This window comes from Lithobates pipiens, unplaced genomic scaffold, assembly GCF_037356315.1.
Source record: "Lithobates pipiens isolate NorthernLeopardFrog02 unplaced genomic scaffold, aLitPip1_a1.2 Scaffold_3, whole genome shotgun sequence".
NCBI lineage: Eukaryota > Metazoa > Chordata > Amphibia > Anura > Ranidae > Lithobates > Lithobates pipiens.
Window position 1 is genome coordinate 50,971,435 of NW_027507790.1, and position 8,089 is coordinate 50,979,523.

The following is an 8,089-nucleotide window of genomic DNA, read 5'->3' on the forward strand; positions in this document are numbered from 1 at the left end:
GTAAAGACATGCAAATTAGGCCGTCCTGCTCTGTAGCGGCCTTCTGCCATTATCCCCGGCAGTGGGCCGTCCTTTCACTTTTCTTTATTTGCATAACCCTAATGTATCTCAGGTTAAATGTTTTGACATTTTTAAACTCGACAAACCCTTTCCAGTGGTGTTTTTCTTGGACGTGTCATTTGTTTCAATCAGTTCTGCACCTTATTTGGCCATGTTTTGGCTTAGAAATGATATGGTCCACGGGGTCACCATGAGTAGAGCAGCATCCGCGTTCCGCCGAGGCCTAGTTTAGGCTGTTTGTTGGTTATACTCTGGTTTCTCTTCAGATCGAATAAATCTTTCGCCTTTTACTAAAGATTTCCGTGGAGAGGAACAACCATGAGTTTCAGAGAATTTTTTGATGCCTAGCTGATGCTGGGCTTCGCTAATTTGGTGAAAAATAGCTCGAGTTCCCTTGATTTGGCAAGACCTTGAGACAGCGTTAGTGTTGTTGTTGGTGGAGGTGGTGGTCAAGAAGGGATAGTAAAACGATTCGACTGGGCCATTGAGCGATGGGACCATTGGACGGTTTCGGGTGTTTCTTTGGCTTTGCGCGCTTGGCCTCAAATGAAAGTTGACGGTGTAGCCGACCAAAGCGGCTCCCGCTCGAGTTCTTGAGGACTCGCTCCTGTTAGCAAAACGCGTTACAGCCCTTTGCAAAATCTTTCTCGCGCGCTCCGTTTTTGGTAAGTCGGCCTTATTCGACCCTTTTTAAGGGACCCTTAAAAAAAGAGCACAGGGCAAGGCGCTGTATGTACCCCAAGTTCCATTGCCGTGCTCCTTTTAAGTGGTTCTGATGAAGCAAATTGCTACAAGCGCCTGCTGATTCCCTCCGTGCAGCTGTAAAGACATGCAAATTAGGCCGTCCTGCTCTGTAGCGGCCTTCTGCCATTATCCCCGGCAGTGGGCCGTCCTTTCACTTTTCTTTATTTGCATAACCCTAATGTATCTCAGGTTAAATGTTTTGACATTTTTAAACTCGACAAACCCTTTCCAGTGGTGTTTTTCTTGGACGTGTCATTTGTTTCAATCAGTTCTGCACCTTATTTGGCCATGTTTTGGCTTAGAAATGATATGGTCCACGGGGTCACCATGAGTAGAGCAGCATCCGCGTTCCGCCGAGGCCTAGTTTAGGCTGTTTGTTGGTTATACTCTGGTTTCTCTTCAGATCGAATAAATCTTTCGCCTTTTACTAAAGATTTCCGTGGAGAGGAACAACCATGAGTTTCAGAGAATTTTTTGATGCCTAGCTGATGCTGGGCTTCGCTAATTGGGTGAACAATAGCTCGAGTTCCCTTGATTTGGCAAGACCCTGAGACAGCGTTAGTGTTGTTGGTGGTGGTGGTGGTCAAGAAGGGATAGTAAAACGATTCGACTGGGCCATTGAACTATGGAACCATTGGACGGTTTTGGGTGTTTCTTTGGCTTTGCGCGCTTGGCCTCAAATGAAAGTTGACGGTGTAGCCGACCAAAGCGGCTCCCGCTCGAGTTCTTGAGGACTCGCTCCTGTTAGCAAAACGCGTTACAGCCCTTTGCAAAATCTTTCTCGCGCGCTCCGTTTTTGGTAAGTCAGCCTTATTCGACCCTTTTTAAGGGACCCTTTAAAAAAGAGCACAGGGCAAGGCGCTGTATGTACCCCAAGTTCCATTGCCGTGCTCCTTTTAAGTGGTTCTGATGAAGCGAATTGCTACAAGCGCCTGCTGATTCCCTCCGTGCAGCTGTAAAGACATGCAAATTAGGCCGTCCTGCTCTGTAGCGGCCTTCTGCCATTATCCCCGGCAGTGGGCCGTCCTTTCACTTTTCTTTATTTGCATAACCCTAATGTATCTCAGGTTAAATGTTTTGACATTTTTAAACTCGACAAACCCTTTCCAGTGGTGTTTTTCTTGGTCGTGTCATTTGTTTCAATCAGTTCTGCACCTTATTTGGCCATGTTTTGGCTTAGAAATGATATGGTCCACGGGGTCACCATGAGTAGAGCAGCATCCGCGTTCCGCCGAGGCCTAGTTTAGGCTGTTTGTTGGTTATACTCTGGTTTCTCTTCAGATCGAATAAATCTTTCGCCTTTTACTAAAGATTTCCGTGGAGAGGAACAACCATGAGTTTCAGAGAATTTTTTGATGCCTAGCTGATGCTGGGCTTCGCTAATTTGGTGAAAAATAGCTCGAGTTCCCTTGATTTGGCAAGACCTTGAGACAGCGTTAGTGTTGTTGCTGGTGGAGGTGGTGGTCAAGAAGGGATAGTAAAACGATTCGACTGGGCCATTGAGCGATGGGACCATTGGACGGTTTCGGGTGTTTCTTTGGCTTTGCGCGCTTGGCCTCAAATGAAAGTTGACGGTGTAGCCGACCAAAGCGGCTCCCGCTCGAGTTCTTGAGGACTCGCTCCTGTTAGCAAAACGCGTTACAGCCCTTTGCAAAATCTTTCTCGCGCGCTCCGTTTTTGGTAAGTCGGCCTTATTCGACCCTTTTTAAGGGACCCTTAAAAAAAGAGCACAGGGCAAGGCGCTGTATGTACCCCAAGTTCCATTGCCGTGCTCCTTTTAAGTGGTTCTGATGAAGCAAATTGCTACAAGCGCCTGCTGATTCCCTCCGTGCAGCTGTAAAGACATGCAAATTAGGCCGTCCTGCTCTGTAGCGGCCTTCTGCCATTATCCCCGGCAGTGGGCCGTCCTTTCACTTTTCTTTATTTGCATAACCCTAATGTATCTCAGGTTAAATGTTTTGACATTTTTAAACTCGACAAACCCTTTCCAGTGGTGTTTTTCTTGGACGTGTCATTTGTTTCAATCAGTTCTGCACCTTATTTGGCCATGTTTTGGCTTAGAAATGATATGGTCCACGGGGTCACCATGAGTAGAGCAGCATCCGCGTTCCGCCGAGGCCTAGTTTAGGCTGTTTGTTGGTTATACTCTGGTTTCTCTTCAGATCGAATAAATCTTTCGCCTTTTACTAAAGATTTCCGTGGAGAGGAACAACCATGAGTTTCAGAGAATTTTTTGATGCCTAGCTGATGCTGGGCTTCGCTAATTTGGTGAAAAATAGCTCGAGTTCCCTTGATTTGGCAAGACCTTGAGACAGCGTTAGTGTTGTTGTTGGTGGTGGTGGTGGTCAAGAAGGGATAGTAAAACGATTCGACTGGGCCATTGAGCTATGGGACCATTGGACGGTTTCGGGTGTTTCTTTGGCTTTGCGCGCTTGGCCTCAAATGAAAGTTGACGGTGTAGCCGACCAAAGCGGCTCCCGCTCGAGTTCTTGAGGACTCGCTCCTGTTAGCAAAACGCGTTACAGCCCTTTGCAAAATCTTTCTCGCGCGCTCCGTTTTTGGTAAGTCGGCCTTATTCGACCCTTTTTAAGGGACCCTTAAAAAAAGAGCACAGGGCAAGGCGCTGTATGTACCCCAAGTTCCATTGCCGTGCTCCTTTTAAGTGGTTCTGATGAAGCAAATTGCTACAAGCGCCTGCTGATTCCCTCCGTGCAGCTGTAAAGACATGCAAATTAGGCCGTCCTGCTCTGTAGCGGCCTTCTGCCATTATCCCCGGCAGTGGGCCGTCCTTTCACTTTTCTTTATTTGCATAACCCTAATGTATCTCAGGTTAAATGTTTTGACATTTTTAAACTCGACAAACCCTTTCCAGTGGTTTTTCTTGGACGTGTCATTTGTTTCAATCAGTTCTGCACCTTATTTGGCCATGTTTTGGCTTAGAAATGATATGGTCCACGGGGTCACCATGAGTAGAGCAGCATCCGCGTTCCGCCGAGGCCTAGTTTAGGCTGTTTGTTGGTTATACTCTGGTTTCTCTTCAGATCGAATAAATCTTTCGCCTTTTACTAAAGATTTCCGTGGAGAGGAACAACCATGAGTTTCAGAGAATTTTTTGATGCCTAGCTGATGCTGGGCTTCGCTAATTGGGTGAACAATAGCTCGAGTTCCCTTGATTTGGCAAGACCCTGAGACAGCGTTAGTGTTGTTGGTGGTGGTGGTGGTCTAGAAGGGATAGTAAAACGATTCGACTGGGCCATTGAACTATGGGACCATTGGACGGTTTTGGGTGTTTCTTTGGCTTTGCGCGCTTGGCCTCAAATGAAAGTTGACGGTGTAGCCGACCAAAGCGGCTCCCGCTCGAGTTCTTGAGGACTCGCTCCTGTTAGCAAAACGCGTTACAGCCCTTTGCAAAATCTTTCTCGCGCGCTCCGTTTTTGGTAAGTCAGCCTTATTCGACCCTTTTTAAGGGACCCTTTAAAAAAGAGCACAGGGCAAGGCGCTGTATGTACCCCAAGTTCCATTGCCGTGCTCCTTTTAAGTGGTTCTGATGAAGCGAATTGCTACAAGCGCCTGCTGATTCCCTCCGTGCAGCTGTAAAGACATGCAAATTAGGCCGTCCTGCTCTGTAGCGGCCTTCTGCCATTATCCCCGGCAGTGGGCCGTCCTTTCACTTTTCTTTATTTGCATAACCCTAATGTATCTCAGGTTAAATGTTTTGACATTTTTAAACTCGACAAACCCTTTCCAGTGGTGTTTTTCTTGGTCGTGTCATTTGTTTCAATCAGTTCTGCACCTTATTTGGCCATGTTTTGGCTTAGAAATGATATGGTCCACGGGGTCACCATGAGTAGAGCAGCATCCGCGTTCCGCCGAGGCCTAGTTTAGGCTGTTTGTTGGTTATACTCTGGTTTCTCTTCAGATCGAATAAATCTTTCGCCTTTTACTAAAGATTTCCGTGGAGAGGAACAACCATGAGTTTCAGAGAATTTTTTGATGCCTAGCTGATGCTGGGCTTCGCTAATTTGGTGAAAAATAGCTTGAGTTTCCTTGATTTGGCAAGACGCTGAGACAGCGTTAGTGTTGTTGTTGGTGGTGGTGGTCAAGAAGGGATGGTAAAACGATTCGGCTGGGCCATTGAGCTATGGGACCATTGGACGGTTTCGGGTGTTTCTTTGGCTTTGCGCGCTTGGCCTCAAATGAAAGTTGACGGTGTAGCCGACCAAAGCGGCTCCCGCTCGAGTTCTTGAGGACTCGCTCCTGTTAGCAAAACGCGTTACAGCCCTTTGCAAAATCTTTCTCGCGCGCTCCGTTTTTGGTAAGTCGGCCTTATTCGACCCTTTTTAAGGGACCCTTAAAAAAAGAGCACAGGGCAAGGCGCTGTATGTACCCCAAGTTCCATTGCCGTGCTCCTTTTAAGTTTTGACATTTTTAAACTCGACAAACCCTTTCCAGTGGTGTTTTTCTTGGACGTGTCATTTGTTTCAATCAGTTCTGCACCTTATTTGGCCATGTTTTGGCTTAGAAATGATATGGTCCACGGGGTCACCATGAGTAGAGCAGCATCCGCGTTCCGCCGAGGCCTAGTTTAGGCTGTTTGTTGGTTATACTCTGGTTTCTCTTCAGATTGAATAAATCTTTCGCCTTTTACTAAAGATTTCCGTGGAGAGGAACAACCATGAGTTTCAGAGAATTTTTTGATGCCTAGCTGATGCTGGGCTTCGCTAATTTGGTGAAAAATAGCTCGAGTTCCCTTGATTTGGCAAGACCCTGAGACAGCGTTAGTGTTGGTGGTGGTGGTGGTCAAGAAGGGATAGTAAAACGATTCGACTGGGCCATTGAGCTATGGGACCATTGGACGGTTTCGGGTGTTTCTTTGGCTTTGCGCGCTTGGCCTCAAATGAAAGTTGACGGTGTAGCCCACCAAAGCGGCTCCCGCTCGAGTTCTTGAGGACTCGCTCCTGTTAGCAAAACGCGTTACAGCCCTTTGCAAAATCTTTCTCGCGCGCTCCGTTTTTGGTAAGTTGGCCTTATTCGACCCTTTTTAAGGGACCCTTTAAAAAAGAGCACAGGGCAAGGCCCTGTATGTACCCCAAGTTCCATTGCCGTGCGCCTTTTAAGTGGTTCTGATGAAGCAAATTGCTACAAGCGCCTGCTGATTCCCTCCGTGCAGCTGTAAAGACATGCAAATTAGGCCGTCCTGCTCTGTAGCGGCCTTCTGCCATTATCCCCGGCAGTGGGCCGTCCTTTCACTTTTCTTTATTTGCATAACCCTAATGTATCTCAGGTTAAATGTTTTGACATTTTTAAACTCGACAAACCCTTTCCAGTGGTGTTTTTCTTGGACGTGTCATTTGTTTCAATCAGTTCTGCACCTTATTTGGCCATGTTTTGGCTTAGAAATGATATGGTCCACGGGGTCACCATGAGTAGAGCAGCATCCGCGTTCCGCCGAGGCCTAGTTTAGGCTGTCTGTTGGTTATACTCTGGTTTCTCTTCAGATCGAATAAATCTTTCGCCTTTTACTAAAGATTTCCGTGGAGAGGAACAACCATGAGTTTCAGAGAATTTTTTGATGCCTAGCTGATGCTGGGCTTCGCTAATTTGGTGAAAAATAGCTCGAGTTCACTTGATTTGGCAAGACCCTGAGACAGCGTTAGTGTTGTTGTTGGTGGTGGTGGTCAAGAAGGGATAGTAAAACGATTCGACTGGGCCATTGAGCTATGGGACCATTGGACGGTTTCGGGTGTTTCTTTGGCTTTGCGCGCTTGGCCACAAATGAAAGTTGACGGTGTAGCCGACCAAAGCGGCTCCCGCTCGAGTTCTTGAGGACTCGCTCCTGTTAGCAAAACGCGTTACAGCCCTTTGCAAAATCTTTCTCGCGCGCTCCGTTTTTGGTAAGTCGGCCTTATTCGACCCTTTTTAAGGGACCCTTAAAAAAAGAGCACAGGGCAAGGCGCTGTATGTACCCCAAGTTCCATTGCCGTGCTCCTTTTAAGTTTTGACATTTTTAAACCCGACAAACCCTTTCCAGTGGTGTTTTTCTTGGACGTGTCATTTGTTTCAATCAGTTCTGCACCTTATTTGGCCATGTTTTGGCTTAGAAATGATATGGTCCACGGGGTCACCATGAGTAGAGCAGCATCCGCGTTCCGCCGAGGCCTAGTTTAGGCTGTTTGTTGGTTATATTCTGGTTTCTCTTCAGATCGAATAAATCTTTCGCCTTTTACTAAAGATTTCCGTGGAGAGGAACAACCATGAGTTTCAGAGAATTTTTTAATGCCTAGCTGATGCTGGGCTTCGCTAATTTGGTGAAAAATAGCTCGAGTTCCCTTGATTTGGCAAGACCCTGAGACAGCGTTAGTGTTGTTGTTGGTGGTGGTGGTGGTCAAGAAGGGATAGTAAAACGATTCGACTGGGCCATTGAGCTATGGGACCATTGGACGGTTTCGGGTGTTTCTTTGGCTTTGCGCGCTTGGCCTCAAATGAAAGTTGACGGTGTAGCCGACCAAAGCGGCTCCCGCTCGAGTTCTTGAGGACTCGCTCCTGTTAGCAAAACGCGTTACAGCCCTTTGCAACATCTTTCTCGCGCGCTCCGTTTTTGGTAAGTCGGCCTTATTCGACCCTTTTTAAAGGACCCTTTAAAAAAGCACAGGGCAAGGCGCTATCTATACCCCAAATTCCATTGCGGTGCGCCTTTTATGTGAGTTTCAAATAATTTTTTGATGCTTCGCTAATGCTGGGCTTGCTAATTTGGTGAAAAATAGCTTGAGCGCCTTTGATTTGGCAAGACCATGAGACAGCGTTAGTGTTGTTGGTGGTGGTGGTGGTCATGCAATTTTTATAGTGGTCAATGTGCCACACCACAGACCTTGTCCTGGACCTATGTCTATGATTCTTGGGTGAAGCATGCCAGAGTGAGGCGAGATTAATCATGGGGTCATCCATGAATAGGCCCTACTTTGGTGAAGCATATCAATGTGAGGATTGGTCTGGGCAGACTTTTCTGTGATCTAGTCCTTGAACAAAAAAGCTTTGTGAAGCCAGATGTGATTGCAGTGCATCCAACTTTTTTGTTCATTTCATGTGACAAGTTCCATTGGATGGACAGAAATAGAAGCCTGTGCATTATTTTGGTGGTAGTTCCCTTTAGGAATGGCAACTATTTCCAAACTTCTTCCTGATAAAAATCTTTGTCCCTAAACTATATACCAAAACCTGTTGCCTACTACTGAATAAAAGCCTTATCAGTCCTGGAAAAATCCATTTAGAAAATGTGTGTGGTCTA

The 8,089-nt window shown here is 46.6% G+C and overlaps 9 non-coding genes across 9 annotated transcripts; all 9 read left to right on the forward strand.

The window, feature by feature from the left end:
* Positions 1-306: 306 nt before the first annotated feature.
* LOC143941417 (U5 spliceosomal RNA) lies at positions 307-421 on the forward strand. The gene has a single exon (XR_013264114.1). It is a non-coding gene; the product is annotated as a U5 spliceosomal RNA (small nuclear RNA).
* A 766-nt stretch (positions 422-1,187) lies between these two features.
* On the forward strand, positions 1,188-1,302 carry LOC143941418 (U5 spliceosomal RNA). Its single transcript, XR_013264115.1, has one exon. It is a non-coding gene; the product is annotated as a U5 spliceosomal RNA (small nuclear RNA).
* Positions 1,303-2,065: 763 nt separating this feature from the next.
* On the forward strand, positions 2,066-2,180 carry LOC143941419 (U5 spliceosomal RNA). The gene has a single exon (XR_013264116.1). It is a non-coding gene; the product is annotated as a U5 spliceosomal RNA (small nuclear RNA).
* A 766-nt stretch (positions 2,181-2,946) lies between these two features.
* LOC143941421 (U5 spliceosomal RNA) lies at positions 2,947-3,061 on the forward strand. The gene has a single exon (XR_013264117.1). It is a non-coding gene; the product is annotated as a U5 spliceosomal RNA (small nuclear RNA).
* Positions 3,062-3,825: 764 nt separating this feature from the next.
* On the forward strand, positions 3,826-3,940 carry LOC143941422 (U5 spliceosomal RNA). Its single transcript, XR_013264118.1, has one exon. It is a non-coding gene; the product is annotated as a U5 spliceosomal RNA (small nuclear RNA).
* A 763-nt stretch (positions 3,941-4,703) lies between these two features.
* Positions 4,704-4,818, forward strand: LOC143941424 (U5 spliceosomal RNA). The gene has a single exon (XR_013264120.1). It is a non-coding gene; the product is annotated as a U5 spliceosomal RNA (small nuclear RNA).
* A 589-nt stretch (positions 4,819-5,407) lies between these two features.
* LOC143941457 (U5 spliceosomal RNA) lies at positions 5,408-5,522 on the forward strand. The gene has a single exon (XR_013264151.1). It is a non-coding gene; the product is annotated as a U5 spliceosomal RNA (small nuclear RNA).
* Positions 5,523-6,282: 760 nt separating this feature from the next.
* LOC143941425 (U5 spliceosomal RNA) lies at positions 6,283-6,397 on the forward strand. Its single transcript, XR_013264121.1, has one exon. It is a non-coding gene; the product is annotated as a U5 spliceosomal RNA (small nuclear RNA).
* Positions 6,398-6,986: 589 nt separating this feature from the next.
* On the forward strand, positions 6,987-7,101 carry LOC143941477 (U5 spliceosomal RNA). Its single transcript, XR_013264169.1, has one exon. It is a non-coding gene; the product is annotated as a U5 spliceosomal RNA (small nuclear RNA).
* The last annotated feature ends 988 nt before the right edge of the window (positions 7,102-8,089 follow it).